Raw genomic sequence first — 27,823 nt, 5'->3', positions numbered from 1 at the left:
TGATTGTGTGCCTTCCATGTGACGGCCATACACTCCTTCAGTCGGTGGATGTGTCTTACTCACATATGTCTCTCTATGTGCTAGAACTTTTACCAATGGTTTAGAACACAAAACGTGCACCTACATTTAAATCGTAATGGTCAGGGCAGGAGGTCCTAGTCTCGCAAGCTCAGTAGGCACTATACGTGTCCATAGCTTGGAGTTATGCAATCAGAAACCAATTGACCCAGGCTTAGCAGTGAAACTTGAGAAGAGTTATAACAAGTAGGAAAGAGTTTCAACAGTTTCGTGTCTCTGCAGGAGATTGTGTTAAACAATATCATGCTGGGTGGTGCAAGGCTGTTCTGGGGGGATGGGAACCTGAAAACACTCCTGTGGCCTCTCTATCGGCTCTCAGAACTCCTGAAGGTCAAACATCTGATGTTTAGTGCAGACTAACATTCCCTAATTCTTTAATGCTGTTAACAAATGCTGTCTACATGAGTCTGAAAGGGCCTTTTAGTATCAATGAGAGGTTTCTCATGCTCGTCATGGAAGGCCTGCTCTTCACCAAGCACTGCCTGTGTCTGTAGTTACCAACGTAAGGTCACTTGAACAAGTCTCTTGAACAGGTTCCTGGTCCGCAACAAACTCACCAATTGTTTTGTGTTGCATTTATTGGCCTAGCTTGCATCAAAAATAGGCACTAATAAAATGGCTTAAAATGGCCCTGTGGTTTGTTTAAACATGCTGTCGAGATGGTAGACTGTGTTGTGAACTTACAAATATTTGGCGACTGGCCGGGTCCTAGCAGGCACCGGGCATTTCCCTGGTGGGCCGGAAGAGTGGGGGCAGGATTTGGACCAGTGGGGGCTGTTTTTCGTACAGGGGGCCGGTTTTTCAGCAGTGCTGCATAATCGGCCCCCTGTACCAAAAGCAGCAGCAGTGGTCGCCACCAGCCCCCACCAGCCCCCTCCCACCCCACGGCCGGTCAGACCTAATTGCCAGGGCCAGTTTGCACTCCCAGTCAGGCCCTGCTTTTGCCTGTTTTGTAAATTGTGTCGGCAAGTTAGCCAATAGGATTTATGAGAGGCTAAATGCAGCACTTCCATTAAAATCAAGTTTTCACCAACTTGATCTCGAGTGTACCATCTTTCACCTACGTGCTTAAATAACCATGTTGCACAAATGGAGAAAATATATATATATATATATATATATATATATATATATATATATATATATATATATATATATATATATATATATATATATATATATATATATATATATATATATATATATATATATATATATATATATATCTTTAAAATATATATATAGATATATAACTTTGCACGTGATTTTAAGGAGTTTTATATGAAGCAAACCTGACTGCTGAGTTCAGTATTTCTTTTGACAGACCAGCTGTCATCTTTTCATCAAGGTACCCAGAGATGTTGTTTTGCTTCCACGATTCATTGTGATCTGTGTCACTAAAATGAAGGCGGAGAGTTGGTGCCGTGCCCATGTCTGAGTTCTGGCGCTCATCAGAGGTAGATAAGGCAGCCCAGGGTCCAGTCACCTCTCCAGCCGCAGGAGCCTGGAATGGCCGCAATGCGCTTCTATTTTTGTCTCACCTATGCGCCGCCATCCATCTGGTCTTAATCAATCAGTCTCATCCCAGAGCTTTGCTGCTCTCCCAGCTGAAATAATACACTTCCTCGTCACGATTCCGCCTGTAGGAAGGCCGCAGCTCGTGAGCCCCCATCCCGGCGCATTAACCCAGCCCATGGGTCTGTATACAAAGCCGGAAGTGGGAAGAAACAAGCGAGACCACCACTTCAGCACAATACACAGCTTAAAGGGCGGCACTGCTTTTTTTCAAATACCTGCACATAAATGTCTTTTCGGGGATTGTTCTGATTTTTATATAGCTGGATGATCATGAGCCCGCAATCATTAATGCTCTGTAAAACTTAAAGCGAAAGTCCAGTCCTCCACTAATAAAATAGCATTTTTGTGGGTGAGCGTTTGTGGGTTGTGTTACTTATTTTAGGAGTTTCACAGAGTACTCTGTGTACACTGGAAGCCACTTCAGAGGGCTGATGGTCACTGGTGTGGCAGGGAGAGACCCCATCACGTGTTAGCTGCAACTTCCTGTTTGTTAATTTTCTGTTGGGATAGGCCCGCCGTTGAGAGTGCGCCCTAGAAACTGAACATATTTCTGTATGCAACAATTTACTTTAATGTACTGAGCAATAAGGGGCATATTTACAGTCCCCTATCGCCACTATAGCATGACTTTTTTTATGCTCCTCTGGTGTAGTGCCAGTTCCCATATTTACAAGGTGGCGCTAAGCCACTTAAAGTGGCTTTGCCAACTTGTAAATATGCCCCTTCTCTCCCCCCCCCGCGGATTTCTGTGGCAAATTGGAGTGCAATGGATGTTATTGTGGGCATTCCACCGCAACACCCTTTGCTTTTTTGAATGATTGTTTATGTGCAGGAAGGGACACCTTCCTGCACATAAACAATCATTCATGGTGATTTTCTCTTTTTCTTTGTGTGCTGCAGAATTCAGCACACATGGAAAGAGCAAAAACAAGGAGAAATAAATAATTTCTCCTCATATTGGCATTCTAACACCTGGTAATCCTTGGCATTAGAATGGCACTGTTTTTGGCGCTGCCTCATCCTTGTAAATATGGGGCAAAGACAAAAAGCAAAGGGTGTTACGGTGGAATGCCCACAACAACAAGGTGTCCCTTCCTGCACATAAACAATCGCCCCTGCAGCGCAGGCACCCTTACAACATGGCGACAGGGTGCCTGAGCTTGCGCTTGGCAGCTTTTTTTGCACCAGCGCTTAAAAAAACAAAAGAGTGTGTCTTATTGTTGTGAATATGGAGCATCCTTGTGTTTTGAAAATGTCAGAGCGCAGCGCTGCTGATTTCGGCGCAACTCAGCGCGTCCAATTTTTTTGTAAATATGCCGGTAAAAGACTGAGCAATATGGCATGCATTTATTTAACTGCTCAAAGAGGAGAGTGTTTTTATGATACAGTCGAAAAACGGCTTCCCCACCCTGGATAGAGAATGTTCTTTATCTGTTGGTACATTTTTGGTACCATTATCCCAAAATATCCTCTTTGTTAAAATAAAACATCAAGTACAGCATATGTAAACTCCGACCTAAGCATGCCTTGGTGCCTTTTATTTTGTTTTCTTATTGAGGCATTCTGGATCTGAAAGAGAGTATTTGTCAGCTAAAGCCTCTCAAATGTTCTTTTGCCTCTGAAAAGTTCAGTTGTCCCACCTGTGGGAGTATGTCATTTTATCACCTTGCTGTCTTATAGAAAATAGACTTGTTTTTTTGTGCCTGTCCGGCTAAACAGGTAAGCTAGATCACAGAGAGTTTCTTCCGGGAGCAGAGCGGACACCATTTTCGTTGCAACAATAACTTGCATAGCTTGGTTATGATACCAGAGGTAGGGTTTATAAAACAAATATTTAAAAGAGTACAGATGGAAACAAGTTGGACACCCAACTCCTTTACTTGGAAAGGCATAGCGTAGAAAGTGTTGCTCGACTAGCAGTGAAGTCGCAAGTATTCTAAACAGTGGCATCTATTTATTTAGATTGGAGGCTAGGAGAGGCAACAAATGAAAACTCAAAATTGCTAATAATTTACATTTCAGTGGAAATTTCCCGCATGCTGTTAAGATACCTCCAAGACCTGACACAGCGAGCACAAATAGTTTACATTCTCCAAGCTGAGAGAACTCGACGCGCCTCAAAGAAAGGAGGCGGCTTGCGAGGTGGCAGATATGAAAGGCTGCACTTTTACACTTTTCTCCCTGCATGTATTAATTTGGGATGGCTCTTTACAGGCATTCATGTTGATGACCTCTCTATTCATCAGGTGTTCCTTGCAGAGAATCTACTGAGCCTACTTCGCAACCTAGGAGGTAGGGGGGACAAATAGGGATTTCTATTCAGCGAGCGGGCCCCATTACTTTCCCCAGCAGCTTATGCAAAAAGGTTTGTGGGGGAGGAAAAGGGTCTAAAGCAGAAAGAGGAGTGTGCATAACAATAACTACCTCTGTCCCTTGTGTTGTGTTCTTTTCATGTCAGGGAACCTTTTGGCTGGGCTGCCTGGGTAACTGCCCTGGAAGGTTGGAATATCCCTTGTTGAAGGAAGTTAGTGATTGAGGGCCTTCTGACACAACCTTTTGTTGTGCTGAGGTGTTTGATCCTCTCTCCCTTTCTCCTAAAACCAATCCCATCCCTTAAAGTTGGATAACCAGCAGTTCTGTTCCTCACTTGTCAGCGTTGGGAAAGTTACTGTGGGGGGGTTGCAGGAGTTTAACCCCTGAACCCCCTGCCTGTGCAGAAAGACATTTGTCAATTTCCTTCGTCTCTGCCTTGGGCTGGCAGGTAAAATGTATTTACCGATAAAAAAAGAACACAACAGTAACTAGTGTAATTTCAAACCTCTTTTATATTTGTGGCAGTGGAGTTTTAACAACGTCCGGCTACATTACACAACGTGTAATTGTTTATTGCCCGCTGAAACTGAAAGACAAAAGCAGGCCTAATACCCATTTGCATAACAAGATCTGGCATTTGCAATAGGTAAATGCCGGGCCAGTGGGGATGTCCTTAAAACAGTGTTGTATAGCGTGATGGGGACAAAAGGACCTCATTACAGTGGAAACTACAGAGGCCCACTGGCTTGTGTGTCAATGCTGCAATATATTCCTGAAGGTGGAACAAAACCTAAGCAGCAAAAGAGAAAAGCCGCTTAAAGGGACTGGTCAAAACCGAGCAACTTCTAGCTCCTAGAACAGTGAAGTGCAATCTACCCATAATAATGGCGCTGCTCGGTGCAGACGGGGTTAATAACCTAACATCATTCATGTAGTGTTTTTTGAAAATTGAATTTTACTGCTACAAAGTAAATGTAACAGCCCTCTGGAGACAGTATCACAGGCACTTTATTGTTTGCTAAGCTGATGTCATCTTTCTACCGGCTGACTTTAAAACAAAGGCTGAACATTTATTACAAATATCACTGTGTGAAAGGAAATCTACTGAAATATTGTTTAGAAGGTGAACTGATAAAATAAACTACAATTACTTTGCCACGATCATCTGGGTTTACACAATGTAGCATTTGATGGCATTTGGAGGCTGCTGTTGCAATGCAGGAAGAATGCTTTGCTTGTCCGTTTTTAACACTATCCACCTTTTACGTTATATGTGCATTTAAATACTGTTGCAGAATTTTGCATGCAATCTTAAACTGGAAAAAAAGGAGGCGATATAAGGTTTAACATATTTCAGATTAGATTTTGGGAGTTGTGTACGCTGAAAAAACATAGCATAAATCCTGCCTAGCAGTGGTTTCTGTGACTTGAAGTAATCGGTGAAAAAATAAGTCTATTTAGCACATAAAATATGAAGATTGCGGTGGGAATTTGGCTTCTAGTAGTAACGCCAGAAAATCACAAATTTCCCTTAAATGTGCCTCAGGTTTACTGAGCCGGTTTTTAGGTTGATTCCGATGACTCAGTGTGTTGTGTTACTTGATAGGATGCCTATGTATTGTCGCAAGCAGCTGCTTGCAGATGACATATAGTTTGTTTGTTTTCAAGCATCAGCCTCAGAGTTCTCAAAATACATCAGTGCAGTTTTCCCTTATTTACAAATAGCTGGCATGTGTCGATTCCTATGCGGCTCGTCGGATTTTTTGTCAAAATGTAAATTCAGACATGGGGGTTTGTTTTCAATGATGACTCATTCCACTTCCTGAGTAAGAGACCGTACTGGTAAGGTGGTAGACCGGTATATTTGAATACAGCAATTATTACACGGAACACAGTACGCGTGTACCATTGAAGCCTCTGCATCAGTGGTCATGTTAGAGATTGAATTGAGAGTGTTGGGTTTGCTGAGCCCACACTTGTATTGAGATCAGAGTCAATTCTTTATTTCCCTTCCTTCCAAGTGGAACTGAGATCATGCGGTTATGTTCAAGTGAAACTGAAAGGTAGGGTGCATGTTAGCCCGCTAGTCATCCGCGCTATCCCCCCAAACTATCAGTGGCTTAGGGGATGGGAGATCCTCTCTCCTGCTCATCACAAGGTGGGTTGGGTTGAAGCTCTGTTAAAAGATGTATTGACTGCCCTCAAAATCCACGGATTCCCAGAAGGAAAATTAGATTATACCAAGCCCCTCTGGCAAAAAGCGAATTTCCCAGCTCCAAGCAGCCCTGGCCCGTGTAGGTAAGGGCGGTGGGAAGCTTGGGGCCAGGTGGGGGGAGACTTCGACAGACGACAATGAGAGAAAATTAAAGAAATAAATAATTTTCCCTTGTGTCAGTCTGTCGAATCGCCCCGTCCACCGCCCCACCGCTCTTACCTGCATGGGTCGCGGCTGACTCCAAGTAGTTTGAAACTCAGATATAAAGCGTATTGTGGGACTCAAGAAACATGATACATCTTGTCGAAGATGGATTCTACCACTTGTTGAAAATGGAGGAACCTATTGCCATCAGCTGCCTCTGCTTGGTCCACAAGTGGTACTATAAATAAGCAGACCCCTTCATACCTTCAGGACAAATATACCTTCCATGGACAATGAGATCCCTTCACTCTTCCAGCATACATCTTCTCTTGCCTCATAAAAGTCTACTTTCCATCCTTTGAAGGTGCAACTAACCGCATCTGGTCTGTAATATCTAGAACCAAATACCATCAGATAGTGAAAATGCACCCGTTCGATAAATCATGGATCCAGAATCCTCCTGCAATTGCCTGCAAGGCAACAACACTCCAGTGCTTAGAGACGTCTCACGCATGGCTTCGCTACGTATTCATTATGTAATTAATTACTGCGCTCATTCATGATATCAAGTCTGAAAGTCACCTTCTGGTGATTTGGAAAAGAGTAGCTGTGCACTCTCCGCAATCATGGTCAGAAAACATTTCACAGTGTTTTTTAATCAGTTAAAAATTCAAGGTATGATGAAAAAATACAGAATTACATGAGCAGACACAGTCATTCTCAACCTAGGCTTTTGAGACTATTTACCATTCCTCAGCTTCAAGCAATATTATTTTCTCTTGCAATGATCGGTGATCATTTATAAAACACCATAATGCGTAATGGCTTGGGTAAGTTACAATGCATATCAATAATAAAAAAAAAAGATTACTGTAATTTCAGGAACCAAGCAAGAAGTGTGGCCCTTTTGATGCCATTGAAATAATTGATTCTGTGCACGGAAACAGAGGTATATGTTTAATTAGCTGTGCTGGTATCAGGGCCATTTTCAACATCACCAGAGAAACATAAACTCTTCCCTATGTCAGTCTTGTGGAGAGGGACTGAGAAACTGGCAATTTCTTCAGCTGCATTAATTGTCGCTCTGCGGGAAAATATACAATTAGACCCAGTTCTAGGGCCTGCGCACCTGCAGCGGATCCTACAGTATAGGGCCAGCTTGCATTGCTTGCTGGTGCCAGTTTATGGCTCAGAAAGAGCTGCAGAAACATGCAATGTGGTTTCTGACTATAGAAAACTGGCCTTTATGCTGCCATACAGCTGAGTACATCATTGCCACACTGCTCCCATTATTGACTGGTATCTACCTTCTGAACTTCTCTGTTGGAATGTTTTATTGTTTTAATTGAACAGTAGTTCACATTATTTTTTAAATTCGTCTATTATGCAATGTTTTATTCGACATAGCTATGTATTATCTGGTTGCAGTTGCTATAATAGAAAGTCAGTGTATTATAACATTGAAATTAGGTTAAATTGCTACTTTCAAAAGCATGGTTAAGCTCTGGATGTTTGTGTGTTGTGTGTGTGAGTGTATGTGTATGCTGTGTGTGTGTGTTGTGGGAACGTGTGTGTGTTTGTTGTGTGTGTGAGTGTGTGTGTTGTGTGTGCATGCATGCGTTTGCATATACATGTACACATGCACGTCAGTCGATGAGGCTCAGACGTGACAGCTGAGACAGTCATATTGGAAGTACTTTTGAATGCTAATAACACTGGAGCTGTTTTTTGAACCAACAGGACATTTACAAAACAAATTTACATGTAGAAAAAAAATGCGTATCCTTTTTTTTTATTTTCTTCAGTTTGGCATGAAGGAGAAATAGGAGATAGTTCTTAATCCACATTCAAACTCTCATGGTAACTTGTGCTCATACTACAGCAAAAGCTCTTTAAGTGAGAGCAAACTTAGCTTGTGAATAGACCGAGATCCAGATTTTACTCCTTTTGCATGGTCTGGGGCAGTTCTTTCTAGGACTTTTTGAGAACATTTGAAAGCAAAACAAAGCTCTTTCTGGGCTTCTGGGAACATGAAATGGACCAATACGTTAAAATATTAAACTGATCTTGAAATCTGCCTGGCTGAGATAATTTATTCACACTGGTCAAAAAATTGACTCCAACCCTTAATGAATCAGAGGTGCATTCCACAAGGCTGCAAAATGCAATATTGTTTCAGAAAAAGAGTCAAAAATTAAGGAGTGAATTTATGACTTGTGTCCATCTCGGGAGCAAGTGTACATATTTAGATGACTTTATACTTATGCTAGGGAGTAGTGAACACTGCTCTCTGGACATTTAGCTACAGAATACTGGGCGCAGGATGTAGCTGAAGGCCAAGTCCGCTGACGAGTACACGTTGGACTCTCAAAGCAGGGATACTCGGCACCCTGCCCATCAGGTACTATGGATGGAACACAGGGCATGGCTGATTGCCCCGCTCACTGACCAGCATATGCTGGTTACAGCCGTAGGTCATTTGTAACGAAAGGTTAGGGATTGGACACTGACAGGCCTGCTGAAAGAGGTCATTGGCTTCAGGGCAGGGCCTAATGAGCAATGCAAGACTGTGCCCAGTGTCTACTGTAGGCAGGGATACAGGGCACAGTGGCAGTTATTGCTTGCTACCCACTTGGCACTGTGGCAGAAAGTGGCTAGTGGTATTGGTGTTAGATGATACTGGGCAAAGGGTGTGGCCTATCATTCTAAGAGTGTGTCTCAAAAATCGTCAATTTTGTGAAGCAGGCTCTAAAAAAGAAAAGTGGGGAGTAACCCACATAGTAACACCCTAAGCATTTAATGATATCAAGGATGTTTGGCACTAATCGCGCCGGACTGGGAATCAAACCAGCCCTGGTAATTAAGTCGGACCAGTATTTGTGGGGGTAGAGACACTGCTGCTGCTTTTGGCACATGGGGCCTATATTGCAGCATTGCTGTAAAACCGCCCCCCTGTACCAAAATCGGCCCCCACTGGTCCAAAACCAAACCCCACCCTTCCAGCCCACCAGGAAAATACCCGGTGCCCGCTTCGGCCGGTCTGGCCCTGCCGCCAACCTTGAAGGCTCCTGACTACACAGGGAGATAACATCTTTCTAACACCAGCACAAAGAACAGTGAGATGTCTCCTTTCTGACAGCAATATAAAGAGCAGGATTGAACTCCTATATTGCATACATCAACTGCCTAGGTAGTATTGTTCTGTGCATAAGAACATATCTGACTTGCAAAATCTTTCCCGAATGCTGCAGGTTTTTTAAGGCAGTTTGTGAATCTATGTTGTTGTGCAATTAATTGCTGGTCTGTCTGTGTAAAATTCGAGGCAGGAGACAGTGGCAACTGAAGTATGTACATATTATTTTTTACCCAAGACGTTCGTCGTTATCTTATCCACAGCTTACCTTTATTATAGGTAATTACAGTATTAACTCAGTAAATGTAAATTGATACTTGTATAGCACACTACTCACCCGCAAGGGTCTCAAGGCGCTTGTACGAATACCGCTGTGGAACCCATCCTGGCTTTCCCTGTGAGGCACCACTCCTGGGCACCCCCAAGGTGGAGGCCAGGCATCCTTAGCGTTGTGGGGGCCGTTGTGGAGATTAAGCAAGCTATTGCCCAGAGTTTGAGCCCAAATCCCGCCGAGGCGGGGAATTGAACCCTGGTCCTGGGCTAGACATCTCATTTTGAAAAGAAGGGGACCCCTATCTATAAAAGAAGGATACACTTGCTATACATAGGGAAACTAAACTATTTGGTAAAGGTCTATAGTCAAGTGACAACACAAATATAATGAGCTACAAATAATATAATAACCAACATATAGTAATAGATGAACTCACCACTCACAAGATGATAGATGTTCTAATATTATAATATTGCATTATCACGTGTTTTGTTATGTTTGTCTTTCAATGGATTTTAATATTTATACATTATTAAGAATTTGATGTAAAATATATATCTGTTTAAAATGAATACATTCCAAAAAAATCAAAAAAATGAAAACATTAATTCTTAGGCTAAAATAAATTTATACAAATAGAACATCTATCATCTTGTGAGTGGTGAGTTCATCTATTACTATATGTTGGTTATTATATTATTTGTAGCTCATTATATTTGTGTTGTCACTTGACTATAGACCTTTACCAAATACCTGGGCTAGACCTCTGCATCAGAGTCTGCCGCTCTAATCATTGAGCCACACTTCTCCACTAAGTAAGGATGACATGCTTAAAAATAAGGTATGAAATTCAAATGTAAAAAGTGCAGCAAACCTCCACTCTGAACCCTTGTCTTCTCTAATGAACTCTTAGCAGTTTTCCACTGCTCCTCACAAGTGCACACACAGTATCCATTTGAACATACTTCCACAGTAACCCCTCGCAGGGGTGATATCCACTGTGCAATGCGTTTGAAGTGTAGCATGCATTGTTAGCCCGATTGTTCGTTTGTGATTTCATCAGTTAAAGCAAGGCCAGTGACTTCAAACTTGAATTTCTGTTCTGTTTTTAGATCTGACGCAGAGACAGCGTTAGCTTTCTTGCAAACCTCATATAATAAAGCATCATAACATTAGATACAGCTGTGCATACACAGAGGGGATTAGGTCAGTCCTCTTCGTGCATCGGCATGTTTAGCCATCATTCAAATTTTGTTATGTTATCCTGTATGGATTTGTAGAGCACAGTAAACACCCAAGAGGGTATCCAAATGCTTGGGCAGGGGTGTAGGTTTATGGTTTCCTTTGTGCTTACACAAAGAGCCAGGTCTTCTGGTTCTTGCAGTGAGAGAGAGTCTCTGATGTGTTGCAGGAGGTCATTCCATGTCTGAATGAGCGGCCTCTAGCTTTGCATTTGCGGATGTGGGGAATGTGTGTGAGTGAGAGTGAGGCAGAGTTTAGGGCATTGTATGTGTGCATGCGAAGTTTGAATTGGCTGCACTTGTGAATGGAGGGACACTGAAGCTTCCTGGAGTGGGGTATGATATGGGTGCCAGGTGGGAGGACAAGTATGCACCTTGCAGCGGTGTTCTGGATTGTGTGAAGTCTGTGTAGGAGTTGCTTAGAGATTATGGCATAGAGGATTTTTCTTAGCTCAACCTCTGATGATGAGTCCATGCAAGATGGTTTGTCTTGTGTTCTTAGGCAACCATTTGAAGATGTTTTTGTAGCATGCATAGGATGTGGAAGCATGGAGTGCACACTATGTTGACTTGAGTTGTCCTATTGAGCATTCATCTAGGATGATCCCTAGATATCTTGTGTCATCGATGAGTGTGGGTGTTGCTCCTAGCTCTGATGGCCACCAGGTGAAGTCCCATGGGGGGGTCTTGTTGCCGAAGGCCAGTACTTCCGTCTTGTCCGAGTTGAGCTGTTGGCAGTTGGTTCACATCCAGTCTGCTACCATGGTCATGCATTCAACTCACAACAGCACATGAGCATGGGGCAATTGCTCAGCCCACTTCACCCACTGACACATTTGCAGTGTGAGTTACAGCATTTTGACTGATCTTAGTTAATTTACCTAAATATATGTGAACTTTAGTCCCTGAGTTGGAGGGCCAATACTTTTTATTTCCTTTCATTATCCTTTTTTAATCATATCTATGTGTTTAAATTGTATCTTTAAGTCACAGTAAGCCAAAGTCCATGGAATGTTTTTGGTTGTGCCAATAAAAATGATGTTTTCCTGTGATGTGCATTCAACCAACAAACTGTTTCTCTACCTTTTGTAAATACATCTGCCTGCTTGGAGGTACCCATACTGTACTCTTGACCTTACATGAGACAATGGTGTTTTTTTTTTATTTCACATTTTCTCTTGAACCAATTGTCTGCTAAATTTAGACAATGGCAAGCTTTCTTTTTTCCTTTCTTGTTCACTTTTTGGCATTTGCTTGCAATAAGAAATAATTAGTCTGCCTTCAATGCACCAAAGCATATAGGTACTGCCATTCACAAATTAATTTTATATGCATTACATACACAAATACTGCTCATCATTTTACACATTGTCCTCGTGCCTTTAAACAATCAACTGCAAAGCCAATTAGTCTGCCTTCAATGTGCCAAAGCAAATAGGTACTCCCATTTACACATTCTTTTTACATCCATCGCATGAACAAATACTGTTTACCATATTAGAGCTTGTCCTATTGTCTTTGACTGTGCTTGGAAATATAGCAAAATTGATTACTTTCTGCATATAATGCTTATAGGAGATAAGTGAAAACAATGCATTGACTGAGTACACTTTTCAGATGTAAACTAGCCCTTCATGCATGCGAAAGCATTACATGTAGTGAAAAATGATACACCAAATAGCCAATTGCATAATGTGAGAGAGTAATATCCCTGTGGTCAGAGCCACAGCCCACTTTATATATATTTAAAACATTGGTAACACTGGCCCTAAAACAGCATGTCTAGCCAGACCTAGTGAAAACAAACTAATTATTGCACAAGGCCAGATCTAGTGGCTTTGCCACTGCTTGTTGTACTTTGTAGCATTAAATGACCAGCAGTCCTTGCTTACTGGCAACTAATATTTAGCACCAATTAAAAATACTACAAAAGAATCATCTCATGTGGGTTTTCATAGAGCAGAAAATGCAAAGAGGGAGGGCAGTGCAAGTAAGACATTACAGTAAGAAGTATTTATAGAGAGGGAGTTCTATGCACACCAGTACAAACCCATAGATAGGCAAAAGAAAACATAGGGTGGGGATGCAATGGGAAAACTGGAGAATAGATAGATGGGTGAATGGGTAGGTTGTGTAAATATAGAGGTTGAGAGAGACATAGAGGGAAAGAGGGACTAGGCACTGTGCAATGTGTAGAGGCAAAGAGGGACCAGGCACTGTGCAATGCGTTTGAAGTGTAGCATACATTGTTAGCCAGATTGTCCATTTGTGATTGTGATAGAGAGGGTTTATATAAAGATGTATGAACGGGAGCCTGGGTTTTCATAGTGAGGAAGTGCTCGAAACCAGTGCTTAATTTGAGCCAGTGGTTTCTGGTGCTCAGCACCGGCACTTTCCAGGAACACCAGTTAAGGACACATTCATTAACAGGGAGATTAAGGGATTTGGTCAGAATCACAGGATGTTGCGGCAACGCCAAGACTCAAACCTGGCTTCACAGCTCCGAAGTCGGCAGCTCTGACCATTACACCACATCCTCTCCCGACTTTAATATTTAGCACTAGGTTCTGTTTTAGGCGGCCCTAATAGGAGAAATGGGCTGGTGCAAGGTGCCTCCTGACGAGAGCCCCGGCACTTATTTATTTAATTTTTAAATTAACCATTGTTTGAAACAATGTCTGAATTGCAATCTTACCACAAATGCATCGGTAGTTTGAGGAGGGAGGAAAGCGAGAAACAGGGTGAAAGAGAAATATGCAAAAAACGTACGAGAAAAACCCCCAGAGAGTCCATGGGTGGTGTAACTGAGTGCGAGAGGTGCTTTAATTGATGTTGAATTGTTATTTTGCCATAATGTATTGTGGTGCCAGTACAGAAAATCATGTAAGCCATATTTTGCACACACGCACCGTCTGATCTTTGACAGCGAGTGTTAAATGTTTGATTACACACTTAGCGAAGATCTCATCCCGCTCCAGTCATTAATTTATTAACCAATGGTCTCAAATAATGTAAGGCCATGAAAGACTTAAAAAAATAATTCACGAACAGCAGAGGGAATAACTGTCTTCCAGCTAAACTCAATAATCTGGCATTTTGATAGTTAACAGACTTTCCCCCCCTCAGGGAGAAACACTGTATTTTGCTATCTGACATGTTGTCATATATAAAGAAATCAATTGGTAATTAAATGATGCACCTTGTGAAGATGACAAAAGGCATTTGGTTGCAAAAAGAGAACTGGGTTGTGAGGGGTTTGTAATGAAGGCCTAATGACTATTCATAAGAGATTTTCAGTCCGTTGATCCACTTGACTGGAAAGTTCTGCCCTGGAGAGTCAGTGCTGTCAGTTTCTCTCACCTCACAGAGCCGCCGCGATCGACGGTGTGGAGTCTGAGCGAGAAATTATCTAGTTGTTGCTCCGGGCTTCTCTTAGGTCACATGCAGAAGGCACACATCTGGCTTCCTGTAGGTGCAACCTCGGGACATAAACTTTGACTAATTTCTTTTAAAGTATAAATATGTATAGCTGACACTGAATTAGCTACCTTTTATTCATATTTCCCAACATTCTGTAGTGCGTCCCTCGTTGTAAGGTAGAGTTATCTTTTGAATTTTTAATTGCTGCTTGTAATTATATATGTCGTGTGGTTCACAATTAAGTGAAATTTCGCTTTCCGATTGAAAGCGTTTTTGTTGCGAATAAATAATGAACAGAGGCAATTTATTTTTTCTGCTACCATAGAAATATACATATGAAAAATGCACTTCTGTGGCTTGCATTAAGAGATTACGTATTCGATTCTCATTGCATGGACACCTCGGAGCACGATAACTTTGATGGCAGCAATGGTCCGAGCTATCACCATACCAGTCAATTATAACTAAACCAAAACAAGCTCGTTTGCCACTGGAAACAAATCTCCATGTTTCGCAGGATATATATCTTGCAAGATATACAGGCGCTTTTCACGAAACCTCAATCACGAGGAAAGAGGAAACCTCTGAATACAAACCCAATGAAAATAACTAACGTTTAGGAATGTAATGACTTTTTAATGGAAAAACTATGTCCGCATGCACTTAAATCACATGTCTGCTGTGCTGCATTCTCTTGGCCAAATAATATCATGGTGGATGAGATATTTTTCAAATGAGTTTACATATGATGTAAGCTTCAATTTCCAGGAGTAGCACACACGTGGGCATAAAATAAAATAAAAAATGTAAGCAGCACCTGAAAAATAAAAAAGTGGAGAGATTTTCTTAAGCACTTAGTGCCTCACTTACAAGCCCCTTGTGCAGCAGCTATATCGCTTTTGCAGTCAGTGCACCACACTAAGCCATATATGCAAACTGACGCATTGGGTCCAATGCGTCCGTTTTAGAGCCCTGCATCACCTTAGGCCTGTGCCAGGTATAATGTATGCAGGGTCGCTGTTCCCACGCAATAAAAATGCCACATAGAACTGGAGCAGTGAAATTTACATATTTCACTGCGTCACTCTGCGACTTCACTGCGTCAAAATCCTTATGCCTGCTCAGACCAGCCACAAGGAATGATGCAGGGCTTTTACAACGGGACTTGCCTATGTGTTCTGGTGCGTTGCTGAAGTTGCACCAGTTTTACGGCCCACTCGAACAATGCGTCACTTTTGCGCCAACAAAAGTGTCAGAATTTCAGACGCATTTGTTAATCCTTGAGCCACGGACCCCTGTATTGTGAATACAGCACATTCATGGTGTCACAAGGACATTTGGCGCCGGCGCAAGGAAACTGATGCATCAATGCTGATGTGTCAATTTCTTATAAATGAGGCCCTTAACATCAGGAAAGTTTGCAGCCAGTCAGGAACTCTGCTTCCTGCTCAATGAGAAAGGACCTCGTTGTGACACCAACGCAGTAACAGAATTAAAGTTCTGAGCAATATATCAAGCATTACACCGACATATTTGTGACAACGGGCTGGTATGTTTTCTGTGCACAAGAGCATTATTTTTAGATGGCTTGGGAAGCTGTGTTCCTGTGCTTTTCAGTCAGGGTAAAGGAGACAGTGGCAATTGAGTTATGTACATATTTGCTTTGCAGCCCTGGCATTCCACCTTATCTTATCCAACAGCTCACCTTTATCATAGGTAAACACCTTTATCACGTCGTTAAGGTTATGTCATGGGCACTTAAGAACAGTGTTGGTGGAAGCAGAGGAAACAGTTACATTCTTCCAAGCCGACAGGCTCCATGAAAATATGGCACACGTCGCAGGTTTCATTGTGTCAATAATGGAACAGCGAGGTAAATCAATACATTAAGCAAATCTGATAAGGTTCACTGGTGTTTTGACTTGTGTCTTATGGATACTGAAATGTGTTTGTTTATTTTCTGGAGTCAAGAAAGCAGAATACCCAATGAGAAAATTGCGAAAACAAATGTGCCTTTTAATGTACATTGATTATTTGCTTAGTTCACGTAGCGAATACAGATTACTTATTTCACCCTTTTGTAGGTGGCTTAACAAGTACGTGTGATGTTGAAAATATTAAAAGGCATACAGGATTCCTGCAGGGACATGGTTTTGCCTCGGTAAATGCAGGCTTCAGTGTAAATAGAAAGAGGTAATGCTGAAAATACATGCTTCTTTTTAAGTGTGTGTGTGTGTGAGAGAGAGATAGAGAGAGAGAGAGAGAGAGAGAGAGAGAGAGAGAGAGAGAGAGAGAGAAGGAGAGAGAGAGAGAGAGAGAGGGCGAGAGAGAGAGAGAGAGAGAGAGAGGTGTTCAAATTAGTTGAAATTATCCCACAACCAAAAGAGTCTGACTCTAACCATTCATGTTTGATCCATAAGTTGGGTTCATACCTGCTTCATTTGTCGAAGATTTTGAGAATTCCCTATAAATCAGGAACTTTTCTGAATTCAACCAGAATTTTTGTCTGCATTAACTTAATGTCAGAGATAATTCGAAGGAGGAATGTCTAGGGCCCATTGCAACTAGATGTCAGTGAATTCTGTCATCATAGACTAGAAACACTGCTGCCAGTAAGTGGGGTACTCATTTCTTTTATTAGCAGCTCAGCTGAGTTCCTGGGTGACCTGAGCAGGGTGCTACTTCCAAGTGTGTCTTAGTAAGAGATCTGTCCTGACCCAGTCACTCAATACACACTAGAGGATCTCTCCTGACTGACTATGGAAATCACATTTATGCCCTTAGCAGCAAACTGTGCAAAGTATGTTTTGGTGTGGTTTGTGTTTGTACATATATGGAAGAACACAGATCTTAACCTCATGCGTGCGGTGCAGATTTACCCCCAGTGCTGGGCCCTAATGTAAATGGGTGTGGTCATGACGGAACGGTTCCGTCATGAGCACAGCACCACCGATGCTCATGACGGAACTGTTCCGTCATGAGCATCGAAAGTGTTAACCTGAGGGCCCACAATGAGGCACCAAGGACAGATATGAGCTTGGTGGAAGAAACCATACATATTGCAGCTAATTTGCTTTCTAAATATTCATGAACATATTTGCAAGCAATCTTCTTTCTGCAGAATTCTATCATATTTTTGCACATTTCCAAAGTTTGCACTTGTCAGTGTGACATTGCTGCGAGTTTCCTATCTTTAACATCGGTTGTGGCTGGCTGGGAACAAGAGTGAAAGGGCAGTTGGCTGGATGTGTCTAAGTTCTGGTCCTAGAAAAACCACATAACGGAAACAGCTCTGGTGTCTGCCCCGGACTGTCTTAGGCAGCTAGTGGATGAAGGGCAGGGTGCAGCTTTTATCCTGGTGGATCTATGCACTGCCTTGACACCATCCCTGCTGATTGAACGCTTACAGGAATGGGCATTAAAGATGGGGCTCTGAAACTACTGTCCTCTTACATAAGAATAGTTCCCAGAAATGCGTTCTCCCTGCCATGTGCGGTGCTGTAGGTCTCATCTTTGAGCCCTATGCTTTTTAAACCCTAAGTCTTCCCACTTGCTAGGATCAACCGCTCCTGTGGGCTACAAGCGGTCTCGTCAGCTGACGACACTGAGATCACTGTGTCAATCCCTAAGAACACAGCAGTGACAGCAGCTAACTTCCACCATTGTAATACAGCAGTAGCAATGTGGATGGAAGAAAACTACCTTAAGTCTAATGGGGAGACAACTGAGGTGTTGTTCTTTGGAACTCAAACCTCCATTTGGAACAATAACTGGTGGGCGGACACACTAGGCATGTTACCGGCTCCAGCATAGAACGCAAAGAATCAAGGAGTGGTTCTGGACAGGGAGCTCTCACTGGACTAGCAGGCCAACCATACAACCTCAACTTGTTTCTGTCTTATCAAAATGCTGTAGAAAATCTTTCTTTTTTTACCCCCCTCTCAGCATAAAAACAAGTTGCCCTGACGTTGGTTATTTCAAGAATTGACTATTGCAACACGCTTTATTTGGATACTAAGAACAGCACCCAAGCCAAGATGCAATTATTGCAGAACGCGTAGGCGAGGCTTACCTTGGACATTCCAAAAATGCAGCCAATGTCCAAGGGACTATTTGATCTGCATTGGATCCCTATAACAAAGTGCATTACGTTCAAAGCCCTCTGCATAGTACACAAGGCCCTTTATGAGGCCAGGTCAGATGGAATAAAGGCAGTATTTCCCAGGTACATACCTGGAAAAGATCTTCGCTCAGCCCATCTTAATCTGGTTACAGTGCTGAAGAAGAGGTGGGGAGGCAGAGCTTTCTCAGATGTGGCTTCTAGACTGTGGAACTCGCTTCCTAACAATCTGACTGGTATCAATCTGCATGCTCCCACTAAAAAAGCTTTAAAGCCTTTGTTGCTCACCTTTTATGGAGCTCTCTCAGCAATTTTGCAACTCTGTTACTCTGCTGTTCGGCTCAATCTGGCTACTGAGACATTAGCGTCTTTACCCACTCGGGCTTTTGCTGCGCTCTATATATTGAGTTCTACATTCGGTTCATTCAGCTCAAGCATTAGAATGGTGTCAAAGGGAATTTCAAACACAATCGAAATGAAATAGTGTAGAATGGATTGCGGGTAAATGTGGATAGGCAGGGTAAGAACCACCTTCATATAAACTTACAATAGAGTACTCACTTATGGTTTCAACTTTTAGAATCCAGGGGTGCACATTTGAAGTGTGACAACTCAAATACATGAGATAATCCTTCCCAAACATTTGGAAGTAGACTTTAGTTGTTTAAAGTTTTGTTGGAGAAGCAAAAAGTTCACCATGTCACTTTGGAGAAAGGGAACTAGAATGGCTGTTAGGCATCTCGCTATCCAGAGAGGTTCCAATGCACCTAAGGTTAACATTGGGCTTTGGCATCTTCCTTCCCAGTCAAAATTTCTAAGTATAAATCTGCTTCCAATTATTTTGATAAATTTAATATAATAAGTGACAGCAACATTTATTTAAACCGGTACTGGACCCCCCTATTTAAATCTCTTTAACATAATGACAACAAATGGTTACCAGTGTGGTGCCTGCTGTTTACTACTTTGGCTATTAGTCTCTTGGGACTGGTTTTTAATGCATACATGCCAAAAACATTTAGCAGGAAAGTGGGAGTTAAAAAAAAATATATAGCGGGGAGAGTGGATTTAAGCAGAAGCAATCTGCATCAATTGGGTCTACCGGTATGTATGGTGACAGACCATCAACATTTCTTTTTTGACAGTTTAATAACATTCCAAACTCTGTGTTGGTTTTCCCTATGTAAAACAGCCAAAAATAAAATGTCGAGGCCTGTCACATGCTCTAATCTACCCCTCCAAGAATTAACAACACAGCGTTAACCCATGATGTCAGAGGTAATTCTTGGAGGGTGGTTTGGAGCATGCGTGACAGGCATAAACATTTTATTTTTTGCAGGATTCAAAACTCCAATTCAGGTTTCTGCATGCAGGAATCGGGGATGCGGAAGACTAGTCTTGAAATTGGCAGTCTCCCACCTGAATCAGGGAGGTTGGCATGTATGTTAATGTAAAAACTAAAGGGCTTATTTACATAGCTCTTGCGCCGCTGGTGCGTCATTTTTCATATGGAAAAAAATGACGCACCGGTGGTGCAAAGGGCTTGTGAATAAATCCCTAATGGCCTAATTTATGAAAAGTGTTGTATCATTGCAGTGAAACAGCGATGCAACACTTTCCAGTGTGCCCTACTTTTGACACCATGGATGGGACATATTTACTGTATGATGCTCTATGTCGCAAGGATTTACAGATATGTCAGTTATCCTGACTTATCTGTAGAGCAAAATTGGTGCATTACTAGAATGTGTCTGAAAAAAGGCGCAACTCCAGCAATGTGTCATTTCACAATCATTTCACATGGGGCACTGTATTACCCTTTATGCCTGCTTTAAGCAGGCATAAGGATTTGACACACTGACGTTGTAGAAGTGTAGTAGTGAAATCTCATAGATTTCGCTGCGACACTTCTGCGAGCATTTTCTGCGCCAGATCACCCACTCTGCATACATTATACCTGTCGCAGGTGTAAGGTAGCGCAGGGGTTTACAAAGTGACGCATCTGCCTAAATTCATCCCTTTGTAAATATAGTGCAGCATGACGCATTATTTACGCTGTTTTGCGGCGTCACAAAAAGTGGTGCAACGGCGGCGTAAGGCCCTCATAAATAAGGCCCTAAGTGTTAAGAATGTCCAAGCAGGCATGGCTATGGACTCTGCCTTGGAAAATAAAAAGACAGTAAATTGCATTTGTTTACTGTGAAAGACACAACATTAACGTTTACATCTTGAATACTCTTTCCTCTCTTACCGAAATCTCTTTCTGTTCGTACGTGAAATTGTTATATGTCATCTTTATAAGACATATCTGTTTTGAAAACAGCGGCTATTATGCAGTACTTCCATAAACCTATTTTAGCTCTGGCAGGTCCTGTTGGAATTAATGGGGCTTGACAGTTCTTCAGTTAAACATTATGCATTAAGGTCACTTTCCTTTAAATTATCTATTGTATGCCAGCTGTTCACAAGTGCAACAGTCTTACTGTCTTTTCAGTGCCAGGAAACTGTTAGCTTTCCCAGCACATCAAGCGGCTCTTCCCCGCTAAGAGGAGATAGATGTCGGAGTAAGTAACATTTTCAACTAGTCTTAGATTTGAAATCATTTCTTCGTCCTGGAAAATTCGTGAATTGTTCGAGGTGCTCGCTCCACTTGAGGTATATCATCATTGCTATGTACTGGCCCGCTCTCTGCTATTTTTACCTTACTGAGTGGTGCAGTTTTGAGTGACAGTGAGTGGTACTTCCGCGCCCTAAGCACTGTCAGAGGAAACGTCAGTTGATAAAACTCCTTGTCGTTTTGTTTTGGGGTGGAGGGTGTGTGGCGGTCATAGTGAAGGGCCTTGGCACTCTTGTGAAAAGAAAACTCAGGGATAGCTTTCAGAATACTCTTAAGTCGAGAATTTGTTTTCAAAAGTACATCTTCATGAGTAAAAGTGAGCAGATGGTTTTATGAGACAATAACTCTTCCATTTTAAACTCTGACAGTAAAACACACCTTGAATCCGCTTTAAAAAATAGTACCTTTGTTATTCATAATGGACAGAAATTCTAATTTCTGTGGCCATTGGTTCATTAATAAATGCCCTAAGCAAGTTTATCACGCATTAGGCCCCAGAGGACTTTCTTCACATGTGCAGATTAAGCAGGTAGCTGCTTTTCGAAAAATGAATCAACATATTGTACAACTAGACATCACAGACTGCTTTCTATAAATATAGAGACAATAATGTATTATCACATTGCCCGTAACCCTTAAACTATTAGATAAAAGAAAACTGTGTGAGTTGTTTGTTAAGAGCATTGCTGCTTTAGATTAACGCCTCACATTCACTGTCCACACATGATATAGCACAGAGGGTAAAAAAACTTTGAAGCAGAATTTTTTTTTAGCACATTTGTGTGCATTTTCGACATGATTACTGTTTCTGTGAACGAGGCAACTTATTAATTGATGATGTTATCGTCCAATGTAGAGAACAGGTGTGCTGATAGAATATATGCTTACATGGTTATTTTTAGCCATGGATATAAGCTGAGGAATCTACCAAATGACAAGTGCTAAAATTGGTGAAAAGGGTATGCTGCAATGTATGCCTTCTTGTCGGCTTCTATTTTGCCTGGTGAGTGTCCAGCACCATGTGACATGGGACATGTCTCCTTTTTTATGATAGTGGGGGGGGGGGGCGAGCTTAATTGGCCATTACATTTCCAATAAAGGATCTTAAGTCAGATGCCATTAGGGTTTTTATTGAGCATCAAATAATGTTGCATAGATGTTTTTCTAGGTCACTTGTAAATTAATACATCAACGCAGCAAACTATTGTGTTTGGCATTTTTTCCAGTACCAAAGGTGTGCTTGCACATGCATGAACTCTTCTGTTTAGGTAGAGTAGGAAGAAGAGTGTCCCATTAAAGGATTCTGATAATGTATTTGCACTGCCACTTCTTAATATCTGTCTTGAAGGCTATTCCTGTGTAGTCCTTTGAGACATGGTTGCTCTGTGTGACCCTACCCTACTTAAGAATCCCACAGCTGTTGTTGCAGGATAAACTGGGTGGATTTGTTCTCCCCATGTCCTGCCATCTGCAATATAGTGTTTATTGCATTGGTAATCAAGTGGTTTCTGCATAACTTCAGCAAAATAAGTAAAAGACACCATTTGTTACATTCAGTCATATCTCCCATGAACAGCATGACACTTGCAGTCAATTGACTAGCATGCTGTGTGTTGTAATGCTTGTCATTTATCACAATATTGTAGCATAATGAGTGGACTAGTTGCCAAAATATATTGTAGAACATAATAATATTGTGATCTATTTGCGTTCATTATATGAGCTTGTAGTTGTTCATCAAATAATTTTATCTGAGTTTGGACATACTTTGTTTTCTCATGATCTGCATGTGCAAACGTGTCTATTCGTTTGTGACCAAGTTAACATGTGCAGACATCTCTATGTGGCTCATTTGCTTTGAAGAAGTGGAGAAGCGTGGCTCAATGATTAGAGCGGCAGACCCTGATGCTGAGGTCTGGTCCGGGACTAGGGTTCAATTCCCGCCTTTGCGGCTCTTGGACTCAATCTTCCCGGGCCTGATAATGCCTGGCTTACCTTGGGGGTGCCCAGGAGTGGACATCTCACAGGAAAGCCAGGAAGGGTTCCACAGCGGTATGAATACAGCGCTACGAGACCTCTGGGTAGAAGGCACTATATAAATACAAACACATTTACATTTACATTTTAAAATTCAACAGCATGTTTTCTGTTGCCATCATCGAAGAATAGCTCTAAAGTTCAGTGCCACTGCTGATTTGGGTGGATACACTTTGTGAGCGTTTTGTTTTATTATCAGATATTTGTAGACGGTTTAAGCCATTGTTTAACCACCAAAATTGCTTCGTAGGTACTTCGTGGCATGAGGCCCCGCCCCTCCTTACACTGTGAGTTTGTTCTTGAAGTTGGTAGTTATGGGATATAACGCATGAAATTAGACAGACTATATATCGGTCACGTTTTTCACAGAGTAACCATCTGCCAACCTCTAAAGAAGGCCCTAAGTCTTTGTCTACTTTTAATTTAAGAGGAACTGCTTTTATTGATTCAGCTGCCTTAGCTGCCCTGTTTGAACGCACCTTCTCCATCCTGGCATGCGTTTATAGCTCTCTAATAATTATTGGGCGCAATGGTGTGTCTCTTTTCCCATTTTACCTGCTGTTCGGGTGCACTTGCCTGTACCTTAGAAAGAAGATTTTTTCCATTTTAATGCCTACAGTTGTTTGCATTGTCATGTGTATAAAATGAAAGATAATCATATACCCTTCTAACGCCTGTTTGTGATTTTTAACGTGTCTTTTTTGTTCATTGGTACTAAAGCTGGCCTTTAGTTCCAACTCTATTAAAATGGATATTCAACCATTAGGCGGTGCACGCGGACTAGCAGGCATAGGGACCTGGTCATGTCCAGTTTTTGACAGTGTTATATGTACCATGTGTAGTGCAGCACATTAATGCTGTGCTACTCTGGTGTGTTCATTGGGGAATTTCTTGAAGATCTTTACAGACTCGAGAAAACAGGGTCCAAGGTCACAGGGTTCTGTAGAGGGGATCTTGACAAGTAACTGGGTTAGATCTGTCAGTGTGGTGACAGAAAAGGAACTTTTTCAGCACTTTTCAGTCAAATTATTTTTGCCATTTTTCAGGCCTTTCCCACAACAGGAGAGGTGGCCAGTTTTACAAACAATTGATGTTCTAGCGCTAACCAAACCTGATACATCTGAAATTATCTACATTTTCCCATCATTATCAGAAATACTGGAGACGTTGACACATTGGGTACTTTTTCGTGTTTTAGCTTCAGTGTCTTTTGTTAGGAGTCTGGAAGCAGTGACACACAACGCTTCTGTTTTCGTGCAGTAGGCCTGCAAACCCCAGTCAACAGAACACAGTTCTCAATTGTTCCTGTACTGAGTGGGTGGATTGAAGCTGGGACTGTAGCCTTGTCCAGTTGTAGATATAATAAAGATGGCAATGATGCAATGAAACTGCCATCCGGACAACTCCGTGGGAGGAACAGTGCAGCTCTCTCTCGCCGTCTCTCTACTGTATGGTCTGCAATTGCTACTTTAGCGCAAGGGAGTGGTGATGCGCACTATCACTACATCTGTTAAACCTAAAAATAGGGCCAAAATATTACGTGGGTAAGTCCATCCTTCTATTTATTTGTATTACTTTGGAATAGTTCTAAGCTTGCATACTCCAGGTACACTCTGAGTGCTTGCCTCACTCATTATAACTTTTAATTAAGTTATATGCGATTCGCATTGGTATTTCAGTACAAAGCTATATGCATTCCTCGCTGCAATTTTGCAAGGATCTTTAGGAGAAAAAAGAAAAGTGTGACATTGGGAATGAATTTAGTAAACTTCTTTATAAATAACTATTTCAGTACCTGTGTTTGTAGGTGCATTGTAAACACAAAGTTGAGTAACTGGTTATGTCTCTGGGGTTGAAAAACAGACAGGTTCATTACATTTGTGAAAAAAATAAGTGATCTCCTCACTTGCACTATGCATTGCCACTGCCAGCACTGCGAATTATAGTAACAACACAACTACTAACCTTCACACTCCTACAAGTGTGACAATTAGTTCAGGCTCCCAAAGCTATAAGAATGGCGTGGGCTGCAGTAAATTGTCGTCTTTAATTAATATTGAATTAATAATTAGCTGTAGTTGTGGTCATCTCTAAATTAGCCAGACAGCACCACCTTGTGGAGAACTGTCACAAGTGTTGGTGTTGACAAAGAATTCCCAGTGCTGAGCACCGGAAACCACTGGCTCAAATTAAGCACTGGTACTGTAAAAGACAGAGCATACGTGCTCCAGTTATTTAAAGATTTTTTAGATTTTTTATAAAATAGCTGTAAGTCATGTATCAATTCAATGTTTGGTGGGACACAACAATTTTTTTCTCCAAATTCAGATACAATATATTGTAGTACATTTGTTATACTTGAAATCCTAACATTATTCTCGTTCTTGTTAAAAAGCATGTCATGGCTTGATCATAAATTACAGTTTTGATGCAGAAAGTTTCATAGAGGTGTTCTTTACAAATATGTATATGTTATACTAGATTCTAGGATTTGTAGATTTAACCATTGGTTGAACTAATAAGCATATTTATTAGTATGTATCATAATATGGTTACTTTGCTTCTACTGACAGCAACACGTTAAGCTGTGAGCACAGATACTGCAGTACCTTAACATAGATTGCTTCATACTCTTTTACTTCGAAGGCATGTCACTGACGTACGATATTAATAGAACAGTTGAATTTCAACTGTGGAATTATTGAGACTATGTTACCAGGTGGAGACTGGATTAGAGAGGCCCTGAAATAAGCATTGTGTGTGCAAAAGAACTGTAGTAAGATGAGACTTCTTTAGAAAACATTTTTAATGCAGAAGATAATAGTAATGGATGATCTGCGATAACAATCAAATTATATATCAAGTTCATTCTAGTCACACCTTTGATAATAATTATGGCCAATGATATGAATTGTAATTCGGTTGTAGAGACCAATAAACCAAGATAGACGCACGCATTTTATCATCTAGAGAGATTATTCGTTTATTCAATCTCCTTTTATCACAGACCATAGTTTGCTTGTTTAATTTGATCTACTTGTAGGGGCATTATAAAAATGGTGTATGCTCATATACATACCAACATTACAGAGACACTGGTTTCTAACTCTGTCCCATCACTACCAGCCTTTGGTAGCTCAATGGGTACTAGGCAGGGAGGTCAACCCCATTCATAAAGATACCTTTGTTTACTCTTTAATGCTGTCTGCTGCCATTGGCACAGAGAGACTGCACTGCTTAGTATGTGGCACAAGCATTCCTTTATATGTAGTACTATTACAGAGAATTCCTTTGTGTCGCGTACCAACTGCATGCTTTGGGATACTATATTGATATCAAGCAAACATCAGGAGAGCCTGTTGTGTGTGAAAATGCATAAACAACATGCATTACAGCCTTTTGTAAGGTGCTGTTTTTTTTTTTTAATGAGCTAATATAGCAAGCTTGAATGTTTCATTTGTTTGCCTTGATAACATTTGTTTTATGAAACCGAGATTGAAAAAAGTAAAAAAAAAAAGTAGAAGGAAACTGATGAGAGGGTCTGACAAACAGACCTATTGCTAAGAATATAGACAGAGCCTGCTTTTGATCTGCCCCGCTTAACCATTGTCTTTCTTTGACCAGCCAATTTCACCCACTTGAGACTCTATCAAACGATTCATGGTTTAGCCCAGCGGAGTATTAATACTGGCCATTTGGGTGCATCCTTCCTCCTCCACTTGAGTGCATTGAACTACATGGGGGATTACTTTATGACTAATGCCCTCTCTGATACTGCTAGCTACCTCCTGGATATCTCGCTCTAATATGTCACTTTGTCTGGTTAGCAGATTAAACCCACATTTGTTGTCTTTGTACTGGCGGATTCATGTTTTACCCTGGAACAGGTGATAGAAAGCTAGAAACCCCCGCTTTATATATATATATAAATACCATATTACAACTGTAGTGACCTAAAAGCACATTTTCTGTTAAACTGAACTATTTTTCTGTGATTTCCCTGCGCAGTTCCACCAACTTTGTTACTTTTTTATACTCTTGCACCCGATAATGTTTCGCTCCATATGATATAGAACTGGAATTGCAGGTGACATTGTTTTGTGGGTCTTAGTAGTTGCATAAAAAGTGGCGGGCCAGGGTATGTTTTTAACTATGCAGAACTATTGGACCATGCAGCACAATTCCATGTAGGGAAAAGAGTGGTGGCTGCCAAGCCCATGATAGGACGGGGTGGGGGCCACTGTGACCTCATGGCCAGTGGCGGATTGTCCACGCTACCAAGGGTTTATGCCCACAGAACCAGCTGAGGTGCTCTAAACCCAGCACTTCCCCTAACTTGAAATAATTCCAGGGGAACCTCAAGATTAGTGGGGCAGGACTCCCACTTATTTACAGCAGTGCTTCTACTCCACTAACGGCAAAGGGCCATCTCTTATTCTTGTACCCCGTGCGTGTTGCCTCATCTTTATTTCTAAGCCTTGTCACTTTTGGCCCCTCTTATTTACGTTGGCCAGTTTTTGCAAACAATTAGTGGATCTTGTTAATTAAAGTTCGCATCTCTTTCTTTTTTTTTACAAACTTTATTGGATTTTTCGAAGACATACATAGTGCCATCATTTAATGCATACCTTCAGACCATCATGTGTTAAGCAT

General features: G+C 41.5%; 1 protein-coding gene across 10 annotated transcripts in view; it reads left to right on the top strand.

The window, feature by feature from the left end:
* Nucleotides 1-27,823, top strand: part of ZEB2 (zinc finger E-box binding homeobox 2) — a 156,770-nt gene that overhangs the window by 48,705 nt on the left and 80,242 nt on the right. The window contains exon 1 of one of the 10 annotated variants that reach the window (XM_086957482.1): nt 24,697-24,714. The exons of the other annotated variants lie outside the window; for them this stretch is intronic. The gene's annotated coding sequence lies outside the window, so the exon portion shown is untranslated. Of the gene's footprint in view, nt 1-24,696; nt 24,715-27,823 lie in introns of those variants that run through there. 10 annotated transcript variants of the gene reach the window in all.

The sequence above is a fragment of the Lissotriton vulgaris genome, chromosome 2_1 (genome assembly GCF_964263255.1).
Source record: "Lissotriton vulgaris chromosome 2_1, aLisVul1.2, whole genome shotgun sequence".
NCBI lineage: Eukaryota > Metazoa > Chordata > Amphibia > Caudata > Salamandridae > Lissotriton > Lissotriton vulgaris.
This window is presented reverse-complemented; position numbering and strand designations above follow the sequence as displayed.